Source organism: Sphaeramia orbicularis, chromosome 3, assembly GCF_902148855.1.
Source record: "Sphaeramia orbicularis chromosome 3, fSphaOr1.1, whole genome shotgun sequence".
Classification (NCBI taxonomy): domain Eukaryota; kingdom Metazoa; phylum Chordata; class Actinopteri; order Kurtiformes; family Apogonidae; genus Sphaeramia; species Sphaeramia orbicularis.
In genome coordinates this window covers 29,332,151-29,343,293 of record NC_043959.1, presented here as the reverse complement: position 1 = coordinate 29,343,293, position 11,143 = coordinate 29,332,151, and the positions used below count along the sequence as shown (strand labels likewise).

The 11,143-nt window shown below is 38.3% G+C and overlaps 1 non-coding gene across 1 annotated transcript; it reads left to right on the top strand.

Annotated features, from left to right (window-relative positions):
• The first annotated feature begins 9,813 nt into the window (after nt 1-9,813).
• trnat-agu (transfer RNA threonine (anticodon AGU)) lies at nt 9,814-9,887 on the top strand. The gene has a single exon. It is a non-coding gene; the product is annotated as a tRNA-Thr (tRNA).
• Nucleotides 9,888-11,143: the final 1,256 nt, after the last annotated feature.

Genomic DNA, 11,143 nt, shown 5'->3' with positions numbered 1-11,143 from the left:
TAGAATATCCTTGTTTTGATACTGCCTTGATTTCTCTTTTATCCATGACTAAGGAAAACAAAACCATCACGGATATTGGTGCATGTGTTTACCTACAGTACATGAAAGTGTTGCTGTTCTTAAAAAGTAGTCCAGCTATTGCCAGTAATCTATAACACCGCCTAGGACTCATATTGTTGAAGGTTTATTTTCTTAAACAGAGCTGCTAATTACAAAAGAAGCCAAAACAGTAAATCTACAGAACTGCACAACAGATTGAGGACATTCTGATTCTTATCCAAATAGATTCTATATGTCTGGTACGTCTTCAGAAATACCAGGCCTGGAGATATTTTTAATACAATATGTCATCAAGAACCTCAAGCAAGTCCAGTTTCTACACTACAAACAAAAAGTTAAGGATATTTCTTTTTTTTTTTTTGTCTTTTTTTTGTTATTTCTGCCATTTGTAAATAAAACTATGTCTGGTCATTAAAAAATGTGTTTCAATTCACACGCAAAAAAGTAAAAAGTGCTGTGCAAGAATCTCAATTGAAAAAAATAGCACAAAAATTAAAAATATCCTTAACTTTTTGTTTGTAGTGTATGTCCTGATCACTTGGAATCACTTAGATATGTCATGGCATGATTACAAGAACTCCCTGACTATAAAGTGGCGTATTTTACAAATACCCGTACAACAAGCGTTCAACCCACCTACGGGTCATTCAAAGGGAATCCAAGCATCCCTCCCTGACTTGTCTCACTTCTTCACCAGTCTATCAGTCAGTTTGCACTCTTAGCTGTAGAGCCACGTCTCCTTTCCCCCCTGGAGGTGTAGTAGGCGCTCTCGTGCACCACTACTCGCTGTCTCCTGTCCCCTCACCTTTCCACCAGAGTCCATATTTCCTGAATAGTGTGCCATCATATTTTACTATTACCTATCAATTGGTTTCTAATCGCAGTAACGAGGCAGCTAGCTGGCTGGTGACAGAGCGCTAACGGCCTCGCAGGGACATTAGGAGGCCGGGTTATGCTGTGGGCCGTTAACTACCTACAGGCGCTGGCTAATGGCTCCAAATGACCTCCTCAGTGGCTATTAGCACATAATTAGAACCTGCAGACCAGTGGTGACCTCCGCCGGACACACGTGATTACTCCTCTCCCCCCGTGTCTCCTACTCTCTCCCCTTTCCTCTCCCTTCTTTTCCCTTTCACAAACCATCCTCATCTCTCCGCTTCTTTCTTGTCCATTCCTCCTCCTTCTTGTCTCCTTTTTTCTCTAATGCTCTGTAGGATTACATTGACTCCCTAGTGGGAAGACTACCACAAAATTAATCTCTTTATGGTGCCCCAGTACGAAAATACTCCACCATACTGTAGGTCCTAGAAAATTGCATTGTGAGAGAATATTCATTGCTTCACTCACACAATGTCTGATTATTGGTATGAAAACGGCTTTAGTGTCAGAGCAAATTTAATTTTTTTTAAAGCTTGCCAGGCAGCGTAAGTGCTTAAGGCCCTTTTTACCTTGCTGACAATTGCCAGCACCTCCTTGACCTGATTCAGCAGCACTTCCTTAAATCAGCAGATAATACAAGTCTGCAGTGAAAGAGGAGCTAAACGACGTCTAAAGCGCAAGGTGCTACCACGCCACAAAAGGGCTCAGTCACACTAACCTCTGTGTACACTTCAGCAACAGTCTCCCGTTACCCAGAACAAAGGAGACGCTTTACTAGGTTAGTGTCAGCTCAGGAGCAGCGGGGAAACAATGAGAGAACAACAAAGGAATGTGCTGATTTTTTTGTGTGTGAGAGGAAAATGCAACACAGTACCAGTGCCTTAAATTATCAGTGAATTATCTCTGAGCCTGTGGGAATTATGTGGGTTATTTGTAACAAGCAGTCAAGGACAAGTGGGCCTTGTGTTACAACTATGAGATGAACACTAACACAAAAAAATTCCTGGCCAACATCTATCTTTCCAGGCCATCTTCTAGCCTTGGAAATAAGAAAATAGGTATTTTTGTTGAAATGAGTTGAAGACGAGTGAAGCTGGTGAGGACATATAGCACAGGGTGAACACTGGAAACTGGACAAATGCTACTGGCACTGCCACCGACACAATAAATACAGCTGTTGTACCCTTGACCATGTCACATGCTTGGCACAGTAGCGTAGTATGGTAATGCTGAAAAAAAGAGCAATAGTGTTCAGTCTGTTGTGCAGTCGTATAGTCAAGGTCCTCAGGCTATAACAAAGAGGGCTAGAAGTCAGTCAAAATCCAACACCTTGATTGAAGGGCTGGTCTAATTACAACTCAAACAACGTACTACATTTGACAGATAACCATAACTTTAAACCATAAAGACCCAGTGCTACTTTTGTGGCAGTTCCCTGATAAATTTTTCTCTAAATTTAACCTTTCTTAAGTGCTTTATGTCCATTTGTTATCATATTACCCTCTGTATTTTGCATTTTTTAAAGTGAAAATCATGTATTTTCCTCTATTTAATTCACTGATATTGTAGATGTTTGTAAAAGCTCGGATTAAAGTTGAGGGTTATATCAGAAAGAGAGAAAACTGAAGAAAAAAATGATTTTTTCAGCAACAATATCAATAACTGAACATAATCCAAGTGTCTCCATCCACTATCATTGATCCAACTCCATTGGTTTTACTGGTGAATCAATGTGGTAGAAGATGACGGTGTTTCCATGATCACTACAGAGCCTCTGAATGTTCAAATAGGTCATATCTGATGACCATGAAAAGATGAAAAACTGTACTTTACACCTATTATTTACATGTATTGATAGGATTAGTGGATCAACAGGTATTAAACATTTACATCAGTAGATAGATAGGTAGGTAGGTAGGTAGGTAGGTAGGTAGGTAGGTAGGTAGGTAGGTAGGTAGGTAGGTAGGTAGGTAGATAGATAGATAGATAGATAGATAGATAGATAGATAGATAGATAGATAGATAGATAGATAGATAGATAGATAGATAGATAGATAGATAGATAGATAGATAGATAGATAGATAGATAGATACATACATACATACATACATACATACATACATACATACATACATACATACATACATAGATAGATAGATAGATAGATAGATAGATAGATAGATAGATAGATAGATAGATAGATAGATAGATAGATAGATAGATAGATAGATAGATAGATAGATAGTTTATGGGTTAAAGAGGTACCTTTAATTCAGGCATAAGTTATACACTCATATAAAGCTCACACGAGACAAAACAATTTCTCATTATGTTGCTTCTCTCTGGAAAAAATGAAAATGACCATGCATTAAAATAGCTTTAGACGTATGATACCATTCATCCTTTATCAATACCAGTTTATCCTGTTCAGGGGCGCAGAGGAGTTACAGCTTATCTCATAAATGGAGAGAGGCATCATGTACCTGGACTATCAAAACATGACACTTTAACGTCTGCTGGATCACTGGTGACCCATTTTAGTTTTAGGGTTAGGGAACATTTCAGTTATGCATGAAATATCTCTAAACCGATGTAGTTAAGGTTATATTTCAGCCACATGTTAAACTAGAAGATGATCCCTTTCAAGTGAAGTTTGATATGTGCATTTTAGCATTAAACGTATTATATAATAACTAGAGCTGTCAAATGATTAAAAATTTTAATAATCAGATTAAGCACATGGTTACTGTGGATTAATTTAGATTAATCATGATTAAATATCATTCATTTTTAATCTATATTATTGTGTTTCATTTCGCATGAACAAACAGACTCAAGAAAGTAGGGAATACACATATATATATATGCACTTGACGTGTTTATTAAACACCTTCAACAGTTTCAACAAAACCACTTGAAACAACTGTTCCGTCTTGGTTTTTTTGTCCTCATATTTCCATCCAAAGGGCCAACGTGCTGTTTAGTGTTTTCCATCTTTATGGGTTGGTTCTGCTGCCTGTCACTACCGGATTAATTGCCCATTTGCGCATGCATGATGGTACCTCTACTTGGACAAACTGTCCAAAATTCATTGCCAGAGACGTTCAGAGTCATTCTGTGCTGCCGATGGATAAATTGCGTTAAAATTTTTAATCAGATTGATGATTGATTAATCCGCGTTTATTACACGTTAATTTTGGCAGCCCTAATAATAACCCTAACCCTAAGCAATGAGGTTATGGTTAAAGTCTAACCCTCCACCTCAAGAGTGGATGTTTAAAGACTCATTTGTTTTCAGATACTTTGTGGGTGACTCTGGCAGGACAATGCAAAAGACACAAGTGAAAGGAGCAAAATTCCAGCAGTGTCTTGTCATGTTTTCAGCCCCCATTTGCTTATAATCCATTCCAGCCGAGTATCCCTAGTACTTCTATCTCTATTGGATAATTCTACACCTCATGATTAACTTCCAAGGCCAACTTTCAGTTCCAAAGCAGGCTGTTCTGCGCCCAACCTTCTGTGCCCAATTCTGACTAAAACTAATATTGTGAGAGACAGGATGGTGGATGGATGCATAACACATCTGGCAATCTCTGCGGTTAGAGATGGTGTCCATCTCATGTCAAGGATAACTATAATTTAAATTCATGTTTTTGTCCAGGAAGACTCCTTCTTCATTACAAACAAATTAGATAATAACAATCTTCCTCTACTATGTCATATGATCAGTCATTTTTAACTGACTTACAATATGACTTTGCTGTTGGTGTTTGAAGTACTCACTAGTGTTCAACGGATGTGTTTGCACAAGAAGCATAAGCTACTGGCATGTTATCAGTTATTCACAGACAACACATGAACTGATGTATTGTACCTGAATATTAGCAATAATATATGCTATTATAGAGAAATTATAAAGGTCACACTTTAATTAAAAACTCGTAACGAGGAGATGCAAATTAAGGCAGATTATTAATTCATGTGTTTTTTAAGTGGATATTTTTGCCTCTTGACAAAATTTTTCTATCGTTAAAACATCTCCAACTAATTGTGTTTTCACAATGCATGAATTTACACTAAATCCTTTGCCTCTTCATTATACACTGTTGCACGTGAAGTTGGAATAAAATATTTTTACCTCTTCTTATTTGACAATGTGATTTAATCTTGACAAATAAAGTGGAACTGGGACTCAGCATGAAATCATTGCACCTGGTCAAAGGCAATTACTGATTTGTATTAATACGAATATAACAAGGAATGTGTCTGAAAACAAAAGTAGTCCAACTTTATGGGCAACAGTGTGTATTTGACCCCTACCATCTACATCAGACATCTTTTTCCCACAAGTGGAGGCTCATCTCCTCAGGCCACATCACTGTGATCCTCCCAGGGTCAGACCTGTGCTTCTTCACACAGTGCCCACCAGAGGCTGACACCAGCTACTGCAACAGCATGAGGGTGGATTGCGGGGGTGGGAGACACAAGACGTCCATGTGAGGCCAAGCCAAGAGGTCTCTGGAGTATTCAGACATCCCAATTTCCTGCCCTGTGTCACCAGGTCTTAAGAAGCCGTTTTGGGTAGTGTCATGAGTTAGACACACGCACAAATGCGCACACACTTACACACAGACATATAACCACAGCCCTCACTGAATTAATTTGTTTTCATTTGCCCTCTGTCAGCAGTACTTGGTTCTTTGCTGCAGAGAGATCTCTTAACCAAAGGTCTTTCTATCTGCTTGTAGGATTTCATCTCCCAAATCAGTTCACTGCTGCTGCCGCTGCTGCTGCCGCCTCTCTTGCTTTCTTTAGAGATATCAGGTTTAAAAAGCCATAAACCACAGCGTAACAAACAATATCAAGCCTGTACTGAGGAATCCCACAGTGGACACGTTCTTTCTCTTTGGCATTTCACATATTCAATAGTACTGCATGCAGTATTATTAAGACAAATGTTGGAGTGTGGTTGATGGTAAGCATCATGGCCTCAGTGCGGGCCAATTATCGTGGTGAAAGCATTGTGTCCAAAAATAGACTCTGATTTGGATGCTGTTTTGTTTTAGGGGGGAGTCCAGCAGAGTGTGGCACAACAGCTGTGCACTGTGCTGGTCAAATGTTATGGATGCACACATAAATATGCACTTTGAGTTATGATACCACACAATCAAATTACAGCAACATGCATTAACACCTATTTCTGTGCTCATACCTGCAGATGAGCATCTCTGAAATATATGCATGTTTGCACAGAAATAAGGAAAAGGTTATTCCTAGTGCACAGACACAACTGCAGAGAGATAAATGTGAAAGAACGAAAGCTTTAGCCAGTAAGAGAAAAGAGAGATGTTGGAAATTGCACTTCCATGTCATCTATTTCCTGGAGATGGCCGCAAACCCCTGGACACACTTAATCAGGAAAAGGGCACACCTCCGAGTATCCATTCTTTTGTAATGGCATTACACCGCACAAGTAAGATTTAGAGATCCCTTAATGTGCCCGAGTCTTCTGCATAAAAGTATATACAAAGGTTAATATTGCAATAATATGTTCCTGGAGGGCATTGTAATCATTATCTCTCTGGTGGTATCAATTAGAAGCACTTTACTGCAGGTAATGACTAAGATTCCGGTACAAAATGACATTATTATTATTATCCCCATCTATAATTTCAGAGTGGATACACAAGACATGGGAAAAAAAAGAGAAGCATAAGTTCAACCAAAGGTAGGCTTAAAAAGTGAGAGGAGTCAGACTGTTGGACTCAAGGAAGGAAACTGGAGGCTGGTGTGGGTGTGTGTATGTCTGTGTGCGTGTATGTACATATGCATGTGTGCGTGTGGATGTGCTAGAAGTTTCAAAGGGCCAAATAATACACAAATAAAAACGTGCTTCCTCTTATTCATGGCTTGACTGTCTGTCCCAGTTTCCTCAAAGCAGCTTGTGTGTTTGCATGAGCATGTGTATGCGTGTGTGTGTGTGTGTGTGTGTGTGTGTGCGGGAGAGGGGGGACCAAGCGAAAAAGGGAGATAGAACCGAGAAAGAAAGCTTCAACAACCTGGCAACAAATATTTGCATTTCTCAAAGCACCGGAGTATTGTTCTTTGCTCTTCTCTATTTATCCAAGAGAGAAAGCCCGCAGAAAAAAAGTTAGAAATGTCTGAAAAGTTGTGTGTTTGCATGTGTTTGTGTGTGTTGTGACCTTTGCGCTTAGCTCCAAACATTCATAACGAGTGCTCTTCCCCTTATTGACCCCCTCATCAAAAACATGAATAATTGAGGAGTAAAAAAAAAAAAAAAAAAAAAAAAAAATAGAAGGAAAAGAAACACGCTTGGTTGTCCTAGCCGGCATTAAGAAGAGAAGCCGGCCCTCACACTTTTGATTTAGCTGTTTTATATTTAATAAGCACACACAAGAGCCTCGGAGGCGCCTTTTTTAGAAGAATTTAATTGGACGTCGGTGACATCCATCACAAGGTTGTCATGGCGTTGACCTTTCCACAGAGGCTATTCATAACCAGGAAGTTACATGAGCCGGCTTGCTGCCTACTCTGTCACACCCACCACAATGACGCGCTATCAGTCACACCATCCGCCGCCTGATGAACCTCATATGTGTTCACCGACAAACTAATTTGCTCATCATCGCGTGACGTTAAGATAATCCTGAACTGTGGCGTCCTATTGTCGAGCTTCCGTTTTGGGTTGATCTCTAATTGATCTCTAATTGTGTTCATGCTGCAGGTGGATGTTTCTGTCTAATTTCCCCTATATGTCTACGCAGATTTCATTAGAGTGGTCCCCATAAGGTGCAAAGCACAAGCACTTTAATTCTCTTAAACTCACAGAAAATCCCCACATCTTATATTTATCACCAAGACTGCCGTTTCCACTTAATAGAGACAAAGCTAAGCAATGACTGATGAAAGAGGAGATATTTGGTCAGTGTGAAAAATTTATAATAGGTCCCTAAACTATCAGCTTAGAGGAATGTAGATAAGGGGCTAACCTAATTAAAACTTTAGGCCAAGTTATATGGTAAGGCAAGGCTCATCATGGAACAGTTTAAGGAGCCACATAATCAATTTTTATACATTGAGATCTACAGAAATATATAATGAGATCTATTTTAAAGTTGCAATCTTTTGACTGTACATTGTAGCTGATTTATGAGCTCCATGATCTGTATTATGTATATTTCCACATAAAATATCTAAAACGGACTAGGCATATGTTATATTTTTTAACTTGTGCACTTATATTACAACAGCCCATTTAATTCTGTTGCTGGTGGATTTTGTCGTGTCCCATTTAATGACATCAGGTTATAATTGTGTGAATACTCATTACTAAATGTAATGAGAATAAAACATTAGCGCATCTAGAAATATGACTTCTGCCTCAATCACATCAGATATTTTCATAGGGAACAGTGGTGAAAATAGTTCCCATTACCCCATGATACTTAACACCGTCATCAATCTACGTCTTCTATTGTTGTTTCGGTTGAGAGACATTTTGGGGGAAAAATTACCTACATAAGAAGCTGAATTTCTTGACTTTTTCAAGTTGTTTGGGTCAGCAACGATAGCTGTAAAACAGAATGACTTGTTTTTAAATTTGGTATATTATTAAGTTGTGAAGTCAAATGTAATCTTTCCAGACTTTGTCAGTGTTAAATATTGCCAATGTACATATCTGCAAACCAGATACATATAATCTTAACATAAATGTTTAATCAGCATTAATCATGTGATTTTCTTTTTTTTTTTTTTTTAACCAAGCTTTGGTATCTTTCCCTAACCCCAACCAAACACTGGAAATGTGTAAACCCAACCAAGACAACCACATTAACAATCACAGTTCAAATAGCCACATTCTATTCCTTCATTTTGGCCTAGTGGCTGAGTCTTGTAATTACATGTGACACATATTGGCCCTAAAAGCATTTTAATACAATAATAACAAAAAAGTTTAATGTTAAGATGTAAAATAACATTGGCACATTGTAAAATTGTAGTTTGGTAAAATTATTTCATTACATTCATGTGTGTTTAGCACCAACAAGAATTTAGTTTTGTAGGCTCAAGAAGCAGAAATTTGAGAAAGCCTGCTGAAAACTGAGTTTTTCCAGACTGAATGAACATATAAGACAGTAATTCCCAACCTTTTTTGGCTCGTGACCCCATTTTAACGTCACAAATTTCTGGCAACCCCAGACATTCAAAACCGACACGCTATTTTTGCTAAAATTTATTTGTTTTTGGTCATGTAATAGTTTGCTATTCTATGTTGCAAATAAACATTCATTTTAGATGCCATTTAGGCTAAATAATGTATATAAAGCACCTTTTTGGTGTCTGCTTCTCAGTTTCTCTTGGAGATGTCTTATTGGGGCCAGGTGGAAGAAGAAATCTCTCCATTCTCTGTTCAGTCCAGTTTCCTGACTGCGACTGTGTCTGAGCAGGTTGAAGCGTCGTAACGCACGTGGTCACATGATCAGGTCAATCAAGATATACCCTCTCAGATATTATATCCTGCATTTTATTTGAACTTGATTTTTATTGGGAAAAGTGTGTAGTGTTTTAATTATAATGAAATATATATCGAATCATTAAAAAATATTTTTTCTTAGTAATTTTTTTTTTTTTTTTTTTTTTTTTTTTATCAATTACTAGAAATTTCAGGTGACCCATTTAAATTCCAGGCGACCCCAAGATTGAAAAACACTGATATAAGATAGTATTAGAAAAAAACCTGCTTAAATACAGGACCTTATTTTCTGTAATAGAGTCATGTTGTTTCCACTATATCAAACACCATAACAGTTATATTTTTACTTCCCTAATATTAGTTAGGTAGCGTACTCACTGGTGCCATGGCTTAGTTGGTCAAAGTGCCTGTCTAGTAAACAGGAGATCCTGGGTTCAAATCCCAGTGGTGCCTTTTCAATAATGTCCCCTGGGAAGCATTGTAACTCTCACTTCACTTTGGGATCAGTAAAGTTAACTTGTACCTTATTGGTCTTCACTAACTTGAGAAGGATTATCTGGTTCCAGTGAGAAGTAGAATTTTGGTACAGCTGATGTATTTTGTTAAAAACATATGCTTGATGCTGCTTGAAACAAGGTCACTTATAACGAAGGGTTCTTAAGTGTTTAGAGAGGGAAAAAAAGACGCTAAAACTCTAAATGCTTAATAGTATTACAGTCAGGTGATCAGGCATACATGGATGTAATGCAGGATTAATTTACTTGGGGAAAACCCTTCACAGCTGGACTCCTTCTTGATCAGTTCCTGTCACTGAAGAACTAGTGAAGCTAGTTTTGAAACAATTAATATAATCTGAAAAAACATGCAGTCAGCAGGTTTATTTCCTTTGACTGAGATGAGCTGCTGACGTCAGCCAATGGGAGCCCGGCATTGTGACTGTTGAGCCAGCGAATACACTCAAATAAATATCCTTTTAACATAACTGCAGGAGGCAGGAAAATTAATGTAAACACTTCATGGAAAAGACTTTGAAGTATGTGAATTGTCATTGCAAGCACTGCTACAAAGTTGGATCATACAGGGTGGCACTCCAACTAGTGGCATTTGTTAATCCCTTCTGCAGTTTATTGGACATATAATATATGGTCCATATCCCTGTAGGTTAGTTTCAAAGTCCTCTTTATCCAAGCTGTTTGCCTTTGTTTGGTATGTGCTGTCATTTTCCACACTGCTGCCTATGACATATGAAATACTTGCAGTTGTGTTGACCAGTGCACCTGCAGTTTGGGAACAGATGATGAAGTCAGACCTCTGTTCGTCGTCGCACGTTGCTTTGAAAAGCCACACATCAAAGTTTTGTTTGCCAGACTTTGTTTACACCACGTCAAGCGTTTACTTTATTGTCCAACCAGTGTATATGTATTTTCAAACCATCACGATGAGCATTACTCTTATGTTGAGCCACATTTTAAAACAAAATCATGAAATCTGAGTAGTACGGGACCTTTAAAGAATGATGCCGGAGTTAAACACAAGAACAAATAGAGTGATGAAAGGCAGTGTGATTCAGATCTCCTGCACACTATAGTATGTGTATACAGAGAACAGGTCAACCATAATAAAATGTCTGTGTGGTTGCCCATTTAGAAACAAGATGTTCTCCAGATTCAAACCTCAGCTACAAGAACAGGAAATATAAAACTGTCACA